The sequence below is a fragment of the Panthera pardus genome, unplaced genomic scaffold, assembly GCF_024362965.1.
Source record: "Panthera pardus isolate Hobbes unplaced genomic scaffold, ASM2436296v1 HiC_scaffold_7, whole genome shotgun sequence".
NCBI lineage: Eukaryota > Metazoa > Chordata > Mammalia > Carnivora > Felidae > Panthera > Panthera pardus.
The window spans coordinates 64,710,660-64,726,434 of record NW_026527002.1 but is presented as its reverse complement, the minus strand read 5'-3'; the positions used below and the strand labels follow the sequence as shown (position 1 = coordinate 64,726,434).

The 15,775-nt window shown below is 37.5% G+C and overlaps 1 long non-coding RNA gene across 1 annotated transcript in view; it reads left to right on the top strand.

Moving 5' to 3' along the window:
• Positions 1 to 15,775, top strand: part of LOC109273271 (uncharacterized) — a 207,823-nt gene that overhangs the window by 100,449 nt on the left and 91,599 nt on the right. Inside the window, exons 5-6 of the long non-coding RNA XR_002082958.2 lie at positions 933 to 999; positions 12,341 to 12,418. This is a non-coding gene — a long non-coding RNA (uncharacterized LOC109273271). The remainder of the gene's footprint in view (positions 1 to 932; positions 1,000 to 12,340; positions 12,419 to 15,775) is intronic.

Sequence of the window (15,775 nt, the reverse complement as noted above, 5' to 3'; positions counted from 1 at the left end):
ATGAAGAGACCCACATAGTTACGGGAGATTAGAGTATCTAAATTTTCAGCTTTTAATTGCATATAGAAAATTTGCCTCAAGGAAGTTGTATGTATATGTGAAAGTGCTTGTCACCTGGGAATGCTCTATGAAAACGTAGGGGCTGGTTTCCAGCTCCAGATTCGATTCCAGTTGTCGCTTCTGTGAAGCTAACATGGGAAACGCTCAGACATAAACAGCCTGGCCCAGCTGAGGAATTGAATTGTAATCCCCCTTTCCTCAAGTATCTGTTGGGGGAATCAGCCTGTCCCAGGCCTATGAAAATTAGTTCAAGGGCACCTGGGTGGCTCAGTCAGTTAAGCTTCTGACTTCGGCTCAGGTCATGATCTCATGGTCTGTGAGTTCGAGCCCCATGTCAGGCTCTGGGCTGACAGCTCACAGCCTGGAGCCTGCTTCGGATTCTGTGTCTCCCTCTCTCTTTGCCCCTCCCCTGCTTGTCCTCTCTCTCTCTCTCAAAAATAAAAATTTTTTTAAGTTAAAAAAATTAAGTCAAAATATTTCTCTGGATACAGTGACAATATAAGTACAAGACCTAAGAGAAGTTATCTCTTCTCTGAGATTAGACAATCTGGGGATGTAAGACTTGAAGCTTCTATAATTTTCCTACCATGAAAGATACTGGCTGAAATTGAAGCCACATACAAAAGAGGGTAGAGCCAAGAGAGTCACTGACAACTGGAGTTGGTACAAATAAACTGTGCCACCTTGTGCCCTTACTTTTCAGATATATGTTCCAATCAAATTCTTTATAATTTTAAGCCAGTTGATTTCAAATTTCTGTTTTTTAACATCTTTAGATGTTCTAATCTATAACATCTTTAGATGTTCTAATTTATAAAAAATGGAAAGTAATTTGCTTTATTGATATTGGTTGTTTTCTATTCAATTACCAGGGCAAGAGAATATGGATGGAATGTTCATCTCTTCACCAGAGGGTGACATGGAATGCCAGTGAGTCAGGTATGTATCAAGTGGAGCCCCTACAAAATTTAAATCAGATATATTAAGTTTTTCCAGAGCTCTCTCTCTCCAAAGAGATGGAGATATCACTTTCTGCTGTCTGAAATAAGCACAATAGAAAGGCTCTGCTCAGTGAAAAAATCGTAAGATCAGTAGACCTCTACTGCTTTTCCCCTCTACCTCTATTCCCCTTATCTCAAGGGACATTGGAGTGGGAGTCAGCATTTGTGAGATATCACTAATGGGAAACTGAGTTGGGTTTGGTGGAATAGAATTATGTGATTTTTGAAACATCACTTATAGATATATTTCTTGCTGGCTGTCCCGTATGGGATTGGCTCATTATAACACAGATGTGCAGGGCCAGAAGTTGGACCACTAATGTTTATCTGTTAGATAATGTTAATATGGATAATGGTTATGTGTTAATATAGACATATATTAATATGCCCCATGGCACCAGGCACCAGACGTGGGTTAGGAATGGGAGGAGAAATGGAAATATCCTGATCCAGAAGCTATTCTGTGGAAAATTCTTCAAATTATCAAGCATTGATATCAAGTGTATTCTGTAGAAAATTCTTCAAATTATCAAGTGTATAAATTTGTGTGGAGAAGATTTAGTTAATTCTTAACTAACCAAGTTAAAGCTCTCCACTCTACTTCTTCTCTTTTAGTGTTCATAATAAAATTTTTTATATGTGCAGCACAATTTATAACTTAAAGTGAAACTAAAATACATTTTGTGAGAGCTTATATGACCCATGCATTCTAAATATACATTTAAAAAAACCAATCTCTTATGCCAAAGGCAAGGCTAAATTATCTCTCTCATTTTCTTTATAGAATTTTTTTTCAAAGTTGTTGAGTTATGTCAAATTAATTACAACCATGTAGCCATAACAATTTAGAGGAAATGATTATAGAAGGAATTGATCAATTGGTTAATAGAAATATTGTTACTTTTCTGGATTTTGAGATGTTTTGGGAATTGGTCAGCTTTTTAAAATTTTTAAGTTACTCTATTTTTTCCTAGTATAAATAAGTATTTGCATTTATATCTAATTTTCTAATTGTAATTGTATTTTTTTTCCTTAAGAGTGTCCCTCAAAGTCAATATGTATCAAATTTCACACAATTTTTTTTGCCCTTAATTCACTAAGAATTATGGAGGAAATGATGAGTTACTCCATTATCTGAAGGGGGATACCTCATATAAAGGATTTTGTTGAAGAATGAGTCAAGAAAATGGGATTAAACAGAGGAAAGTAACAATGGTCCTTAGTTCAAAGGAAATGCCTTTGCTGAATGCCCTATCTTAAATTGCACCCACCCCACCCCACCTAATGACTTCCTCTCCCATTGCTCTATCTGAATGAAATGTACATTACTTTTCACTTCTGTATCTTCACTAAAATACGAACTTCATGAAGGCAAGAATTTGTTCCACGTTGTTCATTGCTATTACCTCCTCAGACTAGAATAGTGCCTGTCATATAGCATATAGTAAATGTTCTATAAATATTTGTTTAGTGAATGGATGAATGCCCTAACATTCTCTGTATCAATGTGAGCTTCTTTCATTCTATTAATTCAGCAAAAGAGAATAGCTGGTAAGATATGGGAACCCTTCCAAATCTCTAGCTAAGTTTTGTTTCTGTGGACTCATCTTTCAGAATTCTATGGCAAAGGAGTTTTATTTTTGGCCATCAGACACACACATACACACACACAACACACAGAGAAGACTGAGGGAATTTGGTGAAATAAAAACCCAGATTTATATCCATTTTCAGAAAGGCAGGAAAAGAATGAGTAAAATCAGACCAAAATGATTCATCTGACTACCATATTAAAAAGGCAACATCTTGATGACTCTTAATTTAATTGAAAGTTGTGCAGGAATTTTCTCACAAAGCCCATGAATCCTAGAAGTAATATGATAATCTTTCCAAAAAACTTAGAAGTCATCCTGGTACTTCTCGTTATAAATTACTTCTTTTAATCACGTAATATATTTTTTTTTTGGTGGAAGTTAGATTTTGTAATCATAAATGGGAAGATCCAAAGGGTTCTTCTCAGTTACAGGCAACCCTCCAAACAGTCATAGGAACTGGACAAAGATCTCCAACAGCAGCTTGGCAATTCCATGGAACCTTATCTATCCTAACTTTCTCCATCACAGAGTTTTGAATCTGAAAGGGGCCTCAGGAATCCCTACAAGACAAACAGATACCTCTGAACTAGTCACTCCCCGTTTTCCCCTTGCTAGTAGGAAACTCTGGGTTGGGAATGAAAATGTACCCACATCTGTATTTGCTTTTACATTCCCTTTTTCAGCTAGAGGCGATCATGGGATGTGTGTTTGGTTAGATACAAGTGAGACAAAGTCCCTGATAAGGTTTTCTTTTTTAAAGTTATGTATTCCTAATGTAAGGAGCCTCCACAGAAGGCAACACCATTTGTCATTCCTGTTGCCACCTTGAGGGTACACACAACGTTTGGAACTAATGCTGCCATTACGACCATAACGTGAAAGCAAACAGCTAGGAGTAGTGGAGCACAAATCTTAGTCTAGGAGAGGGTCATGGAACCACTAGCCGTGTGTTGGACCGCTAATCTCCAGACTACTTATTATGTAAGAAAAATAAACGCGTATTTGCTTAGTTTTCTATTACTTCAGTTTCTCTTATTTGCAGTCAAAATATTCCTGTTGTAGTTCTTAATTCTAATGCCTTTAATGCGTAAGAGAAGAAAACTGAGGCTCTGTGAAAACAAACAGTTTGGCCAGAGCCATAGATATTTGGTTGGGGGGGAAGCACATTACAAGAGCCCCTGCCTCTTCTGGGACCCTCACAAGGAACACCCTATGGCCAGTGAATAAGAGTATGGTTTTGCTTCACCTGCCTGTTCAAGGCAAGGAAACAATGAAGATAACAAAATGTTCGTAGTGGAAAATGTCAGAACTGTTGACCATCGTAAGGATGAAAGCTAGGCTGCAAAAGGATATATTTGGTGTATACAAAAGTAATCTTTTTGATGTTTTTTACATAACATGTTGAAGCCAAATTACTATCATCTGCGATAAAATGTTTGTTCATTATTGGGTCAGAACATCCAAATGACAAGTCACAAATTCCACCATTCATCAAGTTACTCTAGCCTTATCTCTAATTATCCGGCTATCGGGATGCTTGGGCATCATGTAGATTCAATTAAGTTCTGCGTTGAGTTAAGGAGGCATTTGTCTCCTGAATTTGAGCAATGTGCTTTTAGTAATTTAGATTTTCAATCTTTACTGTCTCTCATGTTGTGTGTGTGTGTGTGTGTGTGTGTGTGTGTGTGTGGTCTTAATAAAGGTTCCTAGAAGAGTCTATGACTTTATGTCATCTATGCTTTGTTTCAGTCTTCATTTATTAATTTATGCTAAATTGAGTCAAAGTTTTCAATTGCTCATATACCTCCTTACAAAGGAAGTGTTTCTCTCACTTAGCAGTGCTAAATCCCAGCTCCAGGCATAGCTTTCCCTTTGTCACATTTCCATGTGTATTACTCACAAACAAATAAATCCTCTCTGTAAAGCATTTGGCATCTTTATCTTCCTTCATGAAAACGCAATTCTGAGATTTCCAATTACACATATGGACCAGATGTGAAACATGACTTAAACGAACAGGGAATTCAGTATGGTTTTGCAATCACGAGACATATATTGTATCCCTCTTATGCTAATGTTTCCTTTATAATTCCCTGTTGTCGAACATCTGCTGCAAGGGCCTGAGTGGCCCCTCTTGGCATGTTCTTTCTCTTTTTGTGCCTTTTCTGCCTTCCCCAATCTAAAAATGGAGGCAGAGTGGAAATAGGACTTTTGCCTCATACCTAGTATATTAACATGAATATATGGCACATAGGTCACCTCTCCTTTCTTTTTCTCTGTGCCCATAGTCAACAGAGAGGGTCAGTCATGGCAGTCTTTGTGACTCAGATTTGGCGTGGAATTCTTCTCAACACATTGTAATTCAGTCAGCTCAAATAGGTGCCCAGTCTCCTTGCAGTCCCTTTACCCTTCTGAGTTTAAATTTAATGTACATTTTCCACGTTTATGTTTCCACCAGCAGGTGTTCCTTTGGAATAAAAATATTAAGTAATATTTTATCAGTGATAGTGATGAAAAGAAAGAAAGTTCTGTGGTGTGTCTGTGTCTGTGTGTGTGTGCATGTGTGTGTATATGATTTCAAACTGGAAGAGAGAATGACTCCAAGGAGAGAAACCAATTCCAAAATGTATCACAAATTTCACTTTGGTTTCTTTAAATCAAAATGTCATTGCCTCTTCTCCTACCAAAACTACTATGACAATCTCAGATGTGTCTTGTATTCACTATACCTCTGTCCATTCATTGTTTCACACTGTACTGTAAGCAGCTTCCAATCATGCAAACCATTGGTACCGCCCCCACTCTTAATATCCTTCAGTGAATCTCATCACATATAAACTAACTTAAAATTAACAGCATCTACAAAATCAGGTATGATTTGGCCCCTGCCTTTTTTAAATCCTCACCATCAAATACTTTTTACCTTATTCACTTAATTTCACCCACGAGGATCTTCTGTGTCTCAAACTGCTACACTCATTTCTGCCCAGTGTCTTCTCTTCCATCCATGCATTTATTGAATTTACATTTATTAAGTGCTTCAAAATCAAGCAGCCCCTTTCCTATTTATCTGGTTGTTTCCTACTCAGATTGCAGGGTGAAAACCACTTCCGCAAGAAGACCTTGCCTGACTGTGATGGGAACTTCTATATGTTCAGTAAAATCTATTCACTCTTCTTTCTGGCCACAGTTCTACAATTCTCAGTCTGTTCTTAGATCTCTGGATGGCATGGGACTAGTATCACCTATTGAATGGAAATGGAAATGTCATATGTCATTTCCAGACTGAAGTGTTTAAGAAGTAAGAATGGGGTAAAAGACCCCGAATTTTCTAGCATTTAGGTGCTGCCCATATCCCTTGACTCCTGTCCTCATATCACTCTGACTTCTGCTTCTGATGGCAAACCTTCTCTGACCCTGATTCTGATGCCTCCTCCTATAAAGGACCCCTTGATTTCATTGGGCCCATCTGGATAATCCAGGACAATCTCTCCATCTCAAGTCCTTAATGTAATCACACTTTCAAAGTCCCTTTTGCTATGTCACATAACATATTGGTAGGTTTTGGAACATAGGCATCTTTGGGGAGGAGGGAACATTTTTCTATCTACCTCACCAAGTGACCGGATACAGGTCTATAAAGGATTTAGAACAAAAGTTCTCATTAACATTCAAACTGGAAACAAAGAAAAGCTTAGACATGTGGCTTTTCTACCGAAGTATGTTATTCCAAGGAACTTCAAAATAGCCGTCATTATATTTGAAAAAGAATCATAAGGAGAAGGAAGAAAAGACAGCAGATTCGAGAACAAATAAAATAATAAATCTAAAATAACAATAACATGAGTGTGGTTATTAGCACATGAATTTGTCTATAAACAAATGGAAACTTATTATAAACTTTCAAATTGTACTGCCACTGAAAAAGAGCTTAGGATAAAGATAAAAATGTTTTAAAGCCTTAAATCAACTTTCAGACTCCACACTTGTTCCGATTAGAAATGAACTTTGGAAGTGGTATACCCCTCAATTAGGACGTGATCCCCACACCTTCTTCAGATGTCATCATGGGGGATAATGGGCTGGTAAGAATCTCCCAGAGGGCATAACCAAGGGTCAGGGAGAACACTGAACATCAGAGCTACTCCCAAAGAATGGAATGAGGATTACATCAAGACTTGAGTTTGCCAAATCCTGCTGTAGTAATAGATCCTATTTCTCTTTCGATCAAATTTTGGTTTTGAGTCCAAAAACAGGCTCAGTTCCAAAAACTGGGCAAAAGGCCTGGGTTTTTATTAGGGCCATTGCCCTTATTCTGATCATCCCTCTCTGTTTTCTTATGACTGTACATATTAAGTAGTAATCTTGTTGACCACCAATCTATGGTGGAGATGCCAAATTCGATAAACTATTTTTATAGCTCTTCATGGTCAGACATCCCTGCTATCCATATGATATTATCTACGTGGCTTCTGACAGATAAGCAAAACCATCTGGCCTCTGTCGTTTTGGGGTCTATCAACTGCCCTGCATTACAGAACCCAGTTCTAAAACAGCATCACCTATTATCAATCCAGGGCTACCATTGAACTTCTAGATTATTTTGGTGCCCCACTCAGCAGTTTCTTATTTTTTATTATTTTGGTAAATGGTGTATCCTCTTTGTCTTCCCATGGGACATAGTCCTCTGGTGAGTTCTCCAGCCTTACATGGAAAATCCACTTTGGCATGTCCACATCTTTGAGAATATCGATACCATCTTCCATCATCTGCGACAGCAATTCTGAATATAGTTCTCTCCATTCTTCTAGGAGTCATCAGGAGTCATCTCCTGATATTTTTGCCAAGATGTTAAATTCTGCGTATCAGGAGAGTGTTCTCAAATTGATAAAATCTCTCTTATTCAATCTTACATTCCAGCCCCTGATTAAACATCCTCAGAATCTACTCCTGTTGTCCTCTCCCAACTCCTGCTGGTGCATACTGGCTACATTCTGCAACTCTTTTGGTATACAGTCCCCTTCCTCCCTTAACGGGACCAACACACCCCCTACTGCCTCATATCGTGACTTAATTCTGTCCCTGGCCAGGTGTTGAGAATGTATAATTGTTTTCAAATATACGCATCTGGAAAGACTTTCTTATTTAGAAAGTGTCCTAAAGATTATTATATTGTGGGATAAGACAGTCCCTACATAGCAGTTACAGAGATGTGAACAGTAGTGTGTTATGCGAGTGTGTGTGAGTGTGTGTGTGTGTGTGTGTGTGTGTGTGTGTGTGTGTGTGTTGGGGGGGTGGGTGTGAGAGAGAAAGAAAAAGAGAGAGAGAGAGAGAGGATGTCTGTAAATGAGCATTTCATGTTTAAGGCAACTAATGTCCTTTGAACTACTGGAGAAAAAAGTCAATGGATTCTGATTCTGATTGTTATTGTTATTATTATTATTATTGAAACTTAAAGGACAAAGGCCGAGGATTGATATCTAAAAATTATGATATATTTAAATCTGAATAATTTAAAAAACAAGATTAGTGCAATATATTCACACTGTAGTTTGTGAGCCTTTCTGCTGCCACAGACTCTGTACCTAAACAGATACTCTGTTATAAACAGTTTTTTAGAAATTTAATTTTTCATGATGTTCTTTAAAATCACTAGAAAAATACCACTTACATTCCTTATGTGAACACTTACAGTGAAACCTAAAGCCACTCAAGAATAATTTTTGAATAAATATGATCAGAGATAAAAGTTTTCAGGTCTGATTCCAAGAGGCAAGTAGACCACACAATAAGCCACAACACAATAAGCAATTGACATGCTGATGCTCTCAAAGGACAAGTTACCTAAACTTCAGTGTGATGGGAAATTGGGAAGCTCTCTTCAGAAACTAAATTTCCATAGGTTTGTAAACCTTACTATGTATTTTTTCTAAATGAAAGCACATATTCATTATTTTTCTTTATATTCCTTCCTTACCCTTCAACACACAAGCCCCATTGTGAGTTTGCCTATTATTTCTTGATTCCAAAACTCTTTATAGAGTCTGAGCAATTACAGAATCCTGCATCAAATCGTCATATGTTGTGAATGAGAATTTCAATGAACATGTACTTGGGAAATGAAAGACAGATGGTCTTTCAGTCTGTATCTCCTTTATCTCTTTTGTCAACCCAGAATTGACTTCACATGTCTTCTCCATTTTATTTGTATCAGTATGCTTACATGGATTTCATAAATCTTTTTTTTTTTCAGTTCACTTGAGTGTTTTCACCAATTCTAATTCTCTGAATGTCTTCTCCATTGAAATCCTCCTTTATTACTTTCCCTTCTTACTACTGTAATCCATTTCTCAACTGGGTCATTTCACATTTATTCTCCAGACTTTTCTAAATAAAAGGTCATAGTAACTAGGTCCTTCTTTATAATAAAGGAATCTAACAAACTATCCCGTTTTGCAGTCTTCACCGCCATCTGAATCTTTGGCATCTGGCACACAGAAGACATTGAATAGTTAAGGGAGAACAAAACCAGTACAATCCTTCCATCCATTTTGACTTTCCTAAACCTGGAGAATCCAGAAGCACCCCTGGGGTTGAAGGAGGACAGGAAGAGCAAGCAAGTGGATGGGTGGGAGATGAAGCACAGACCATATTCCCTTTTCCCACTGTTCAACTGTGGAAGTTGAAGGTCAGTCTGACTTGGGAGATGGAGAAATTTTGAAACTCAGAGTTTCATTGGAAACTGAAGATGAGATTGACTAGCTATGACTACCTGAGGCAGGTGACTATCAGAGGCAGGGAGCAGAAAACTCACACAACAGGTCTGAGGGCAGTAATTGTAAAAATTTGTTCCTATCTGTACTCAACTGACTCCAACATTTTATTTTATTTTATTTTATTTTATTTGCTCCAACATTTTAAAATAAGTATATTTTTTCATGAATAAATACATGAAGACAGGCAAAGTATTTTATGAAATTAAAAGTAAAGCAGGAAAAAATGCAAAAGTCTCAAATGTGCTACTTACTAGGGGTATAATATCAGACTAATAAAAATAGTCTCTGAATATCAAGAGCTTCATTAAAAAAATAAGAATAAAATTATATCAGTGCATTGTTGTGAGGTTCCAGTGAAGAATAATGCATCAAAATAACAACCACAATACCTGGAACATAGGAAGCCCTCAATTCATTCTAGTTTACTTCCCTCAGAATTTTCCATCTTTGTATATCTTCTGAGGAGTCACTGTATATCTAGGAACTCTACTTGACAAGCATGAGATGAAGTTCTTTCTCTGTATCTTAGAAGCCATTAAGGGTCACAAAGGTAATACAAATAAAAAGAAAAAACACAAGAGCATCATCAAATTATGGTTTAAACTATAGTATAGTTGTTTTGGAAATTAGGGGAGAAAATGAAGCAAAATGTGAAATAACACAACACATTTCCTAGAAAACAAACCAAAGTTCAAGTCAACAAGAGGACTTGTTTTTCTTCCTTCTGGCTCTTTCCAACTTGAAACACAGCCAGAGCCTTTTCTGAAGATCAGGAAGCTTAAAGACTATAGGAGCCAGCGGTACATGTCATTGTCCTGATTTGTTATTCAAGACACAGATCTGTATTGCCCAAATTCTTACAGAACACTACTCCCTGGTACCCTATTTCAACATTTGCAACAGATTATTTGGAAAGCATTGTTGGGGGCAAAGCCACATCTAACAACTCCCATTCCTAGAGCATCAGATTTTAATTTTAATAAAAACAAGATTCTAAGCCTTTGGACATCAATTTATGGCAATAGGAGCTGTAAATAAAGTATAAGACCTAGTTACACTGAGTTTATTAATATAAAACCACCATGAAATCAATGGCTTGCTTGAAGAACTTAGATTCAGTTTACTTTGGATTAAGAAAATGTTTCATCTCATTGTGTGTAAGAGCTATAAATATGCACATATAAAGAAAGAACATTAATAATATGGGAGTATATGCAAACTTTTTGACTACTCTAGCCCTCAAAAGAGAGCTCTCTTATTGCTAACCCACAAACCCTCTTGTTAACCCAGAAGATTCAATCTTGGTTAGTCAAGCTGTTACTCTTTTATGATGCGTGCAGTCAGAGTAAAAGCAAACAAGGCTGAAAAATGAGCAAAACAGTGGATGGAAGGTTATGTCAATCTATATGATATGTAGGGGGAAGGGGAGAACAGCCAGAGTTGGAGATAGAATAAAAGTTGCTTTTACTAGAAAAGAAATATTGACTGTAGTTTTTGTGAGGAGGGTCATAAATGAGAGTCTCTTAAGTGTTGTGGGTGACAACGTGGATAGAAAACAAAATAAGATGTGAGAAACATTGCTGAGGTTGTGGATTAGATATGTTTTAATTTCTCACAAGGAACACAAGTAGTGCTTGGAATTTCTTTTGCCCTTTTTTGGTTTTAGCTTATAAATTGTGCTTTTTTTTATTTGAGAGAGAGAGAGAGAGAAAGTGCGTGTAAGCAGGGTAGAGGGGCGGAGGGAGAAGAGAGAGAGAATCTTAAGCAGGTTCCGTGCTCAGAGCAGAGCCCGACATGGGGCTCAATCCTACGACCCTGGGGTCATGAGCTGAGCTGAAATCAAGAATCAGATGCTCAACCAACTGAGCCACCCAGGCACCCCATGTAAATTGTGCTTCTTGAAAGCAAAATCATATATAGACAGGACCATTTGTATCTCTGGGTTGTGAGGGATACACTCATAGCCAAACAGCCAGAAAACAATTTTAATATTCCTTCCCCACACACAGAATGCCATTTGTATGCTGACGCATGTAGTCTATAAAGGTCAAAGGTCCACAAAAGTCAAAGCTCACTTGTAAGAATCTTTGTGCACTAGATGAGCGTAGGATTCAGGTATGTAAATGAGGAAAATAGAACCATGTGCAGCAGGATGAGGGGGAAAAGAACAGGCAGAGCAAAAGAGGTCAGTATCCAATGAATACAATATGGAATTACTTGGCAGTTTAAACTGTTCACAAGAACTTTGGACCAAGAGAAACAGCAATTTTCAGAGACACAAGGCTTTTTGTAAAATGTACATCAATCCAAACTGAGAAAACTCTGGGGAATCATATGAGTTCTTTTCTCCTTGGTGACTAAGATCTGTTACATGTCCCACTTCTCTGTAAGCCTTAACTAGGAGCTAAACTCCATCCAGACATCCCATGTTATCACTACTTGCCCCACAGTGCATGTATACTCAGTATTTGGTGAGTACATAACCTCCTCTCACAAAAACCACTGCCTCCCGCCACCATAATCCTATGAGAAATTAAAATGAACCCTTTAAGTGTCTAGCTCCTTAACTAACTTCAAGCTCCATGAGCTCCAGGACGGTATCCCATTCATGTTTGGAGTCCCAGTTGGCAGAGTGAGCGCTCAGGCAATGGATTTTGAACTGAACTGAACAAGAAATATACAAAAAATAAGCTCTAGCTTGGGTGGAAAGAGAGTGGGTAGAGGTACATATAGACCATCTTCACAGAGTTAGGCAGGAAAGGATTTGCAGGTAGATTGAGGTGAACTCAGTCTTGATGTAAGACCTCACAGTCTAGCAAGTTCTGCTGTTATGAGCAGTGTAGAAATTATGTGGTAACAGTATATGAAATACTATGGTTCCATTCTCTGTGTCATATACTTTTCACAGGTTTTGTCAGAAGACAGTATCGAGTTGCAAATAAGAAGATTATCTGCAGAGTATCTTGTACCTTGAAGTTACTTGGAGGTGAGTCTAAATTTTGTATGGTGACACATGAACCATAAGCAAGAGATCATATTCAGAACAGTTCCTTTGGGAGACTGAAGGTTTATTCTAATAATGCTGTGATTGCTCAACGTCTTTTAGGAACTTCCTTTAAAAACTTTGAAAAATAATTTTCTTTGTAGGTGAATATTACTTTGAAAACAGGCAAAAGTTATCCACACTTTCGTGTCGTGAATGCATATGTGTTATTAACAAAGTAATGCAGTGTTTTGAAAAGAAAATAAGGCGTACGAATGAAATTACTGGTATTTTGGAATTGCTTAAAATCTGACTGAAATCAATGCCGTTAGAAGTCACAAAAATATCTTTATCACAACAATACTGTGAAAATATGTAAAATGCTTTCTAGAAGGACTAATTTGGGAAACAACACTCATGTAAATGCATAAGGTCTGGCCTGCTTGTTCCAGAAAAGTCTTGGAACTTTAAAATATGGATCCCATAGGGGCGCCTGGGTGGCTCAGTCGGTTGAACATCCAACTTTGGTTCAGGTCATGATCTCAAGGTTCGTTAGTTCGAACCCCGCATCAGGCTCTGATGCTTGCTGCTGTCTGCGCAGAGCCGCTTCGGACCCCCAGTCTCCCTCTCTCTTCCCTTTCCCAACTTGCACTGTCCCTCAAAAATAAATAAAATATTTAAAAACAAAATAAAATAAAATATGAATACCATATATTTTTCATTTTCCTCTGTGTGCTTTTATAAGGAATGCCAAAGAACAATAAGAGAGAGAAGAAAATGGGAGAAAGCAGTGGAAATTGAGAAATCCTTTGCCAATACCGAGGCACTGACAAGGAGGTTTATGTCAAAATATTTATGGAATTTAGAGAACAACACATGAAATGGTCTCTTAAAAAATTATCTCTAAGTAAAAGGATGTGGGCAGACTTACCAACTTCCTGTGTGAACTTTTATCCTATTGGAGTTTGTGAGCCCTACGTATAGTAGTCCATCTATTAAATAATTAGATATTTATTAAGACAGCTTAAACCAGAAAGAGAAAGAAATACAGCTCTATCCCTCCCCTGTACACCCATTGGCTAAGTTGTCTGGGCAGTCAGTGCCATGAAATCATTTGCTTGTGAGAAACCACACTGTTTTTTTCTTTCTAAAGTTTAGGTATGAATAAACCACTCTGAAAAAGCTATCTTATACCATTAAACAGTCACTGTCTAGTTACAGGTTAGATCTCTGCCCTCTACTGGAAAATACTATACATGCACCAGAATGTTTCTTATTTCTACATTTATGGAAACCATAAATCAATATGTTGATCACAAATCACTGTGTTTCCTTATTTAAATATATCCATATCCTTAATATTTATGAAATTCTCTTCTATTCTCAAGTTTTGTTAGCATATCATTAAAAATATGTATTTAAGTACTTCTCTACCACAAGACCTCTTTTTCTGTACTGGCAGTACAAAGAAATGGAGTGGCGTGGTCCCTGTCCTTTAGACCTGGGTAAACATACATGTGCACACATGTGTAGATACCATGTGCATAATACAGTAGCCACTAGGCACATGTGAAAACTTAGCATTTGAAATGTGATGGGTCCATATTGTAATGTGCCAAAGGTACAATGTACACACCAGATTTCTAGAATAAAGAATACATTAAATGTTAATTGCTTATTTTGATTACTTTTTGAAATAATATTCTGGGTGTATTGTGTTTCAATATATTGTTAAATTAATTTACCTCTTTATTTTACTTTTTTAAAAGTGGCTACTAAAAAATTAATATATATGACTCAAATTTTTGGCTCACATTACATTTCAGTTGGCTAGCGCTGTCCTAGAAGCTCTAATTTAAGAAATTGATACAAATACATAACTTACTATATAAACATCAATATGGTATATGTAATAAGAGATTATATTTATATCTGTTAAGCATGTTGAATTTATACATCTCCTAAGAGGGAACTGTTACACTATTATTATCATCATTCATCTGTTATTTTTTTAGACAAGCAAACTAAGGCCAGAGAAGTTAAATATCTTGACCAAAGGGGAAAGTCCATGATTCGAACCCATGTAGGTGGAATTTGGAAGCTGTGCTTTTCATCACCACACCACATGCCGCTGTAAAGAACATGGATGAGGGTACTTCATTGAAGTGTGGCTTCAGAAATGGCTTTCTGGTGTAGCTGAAATATGAGTTGAATTTTTTTTGTTTATTTTATTTTGAGAGAGACAGAGATTGAGCATGAGCAGGAGAGAGGCAGAGAGAGAGGGAGAGAGAGAGAGAGAGAGAGAGAGAGAGAGAGAGAGAGAGAGAGAAGAGAGAGAGAGAGAGAGAGAGAGAGAGAGAGAGATTGAATCCCAAGCAAGCTTTCTACTGCCAGTGCAGAGCCTGACAAAGGGCTCAAACTCATGAACTGTGAGATCATGACCTGAGCCAAAATCAAGATATGGACACTTAACCAACTGAGCCACCCAGGTGCCCCTGAATTTTTAACAATGAATAGAAGATGGTCAGGTAAACCTCTTTCTTATGTGAAAATAAATCCATAGAAATGAGAATGTTATTTGAGTACACATACATGAAAGCTGTCGTAAGGATAAAGGAATGGCAAAATCCTTTATCTCTAAAACCTTTGGGCACCCACAGAGGCAATATGAGATGTAAAAAGGAGCAAGAGAAGGGAGGAGGAGGAGGAGGAGGAGGAGGAGGGAGAGAAGGAGAAGCAAAGGAAGAGGAAAAGGTGAAGTATGTGGAAGAGGAGGAGAAAGGAAGAGAAGGAGGGAGAACGAGGTGATGTCATTGTTGCTCACAGAGAATTTACATTTGGCTGGAAGTGGAAAATTCTAAGCTTTTGCAACTCCATCACTTTACAAATGTAAAACTCAATAAGTCTATGATTTCTGTGAGTCCCAAAATTGACCTCTTGTTCCAAGTCTAAGGATATTAATTGGCAATCAGTGTGTTTCTAACCCACGGGAGAATTGTCTATGGAAAATAAACTCAATGGTGAATCCCTAGAAAGTTTGCACGTAGACAAACTGAGCCAAAATCAGAACAGTGAGATGCCTGCTTAGTTCAGTATGCGGCACCTTCATGTTTCGGGGACTTTTGGAGATTTCCTGATAATAATAAAGACAAAAGAACATCATTTTGAATGATTTAAAAAAGGAAGCAGTTTCTTGCCTTCTAAATCTCATCTTCCAAGATTAATGCTTGTGTTCAGGTAAGGGGTTCGGGGCAATAAGGAGAGACGAGGGGACACTCTATTAGTTTCTACATGTGTGAGGAAATGTAGATCCTAGCTCTGCTCACTGCCACGGAGATCTGCTGTTTACAACAAGAGAGA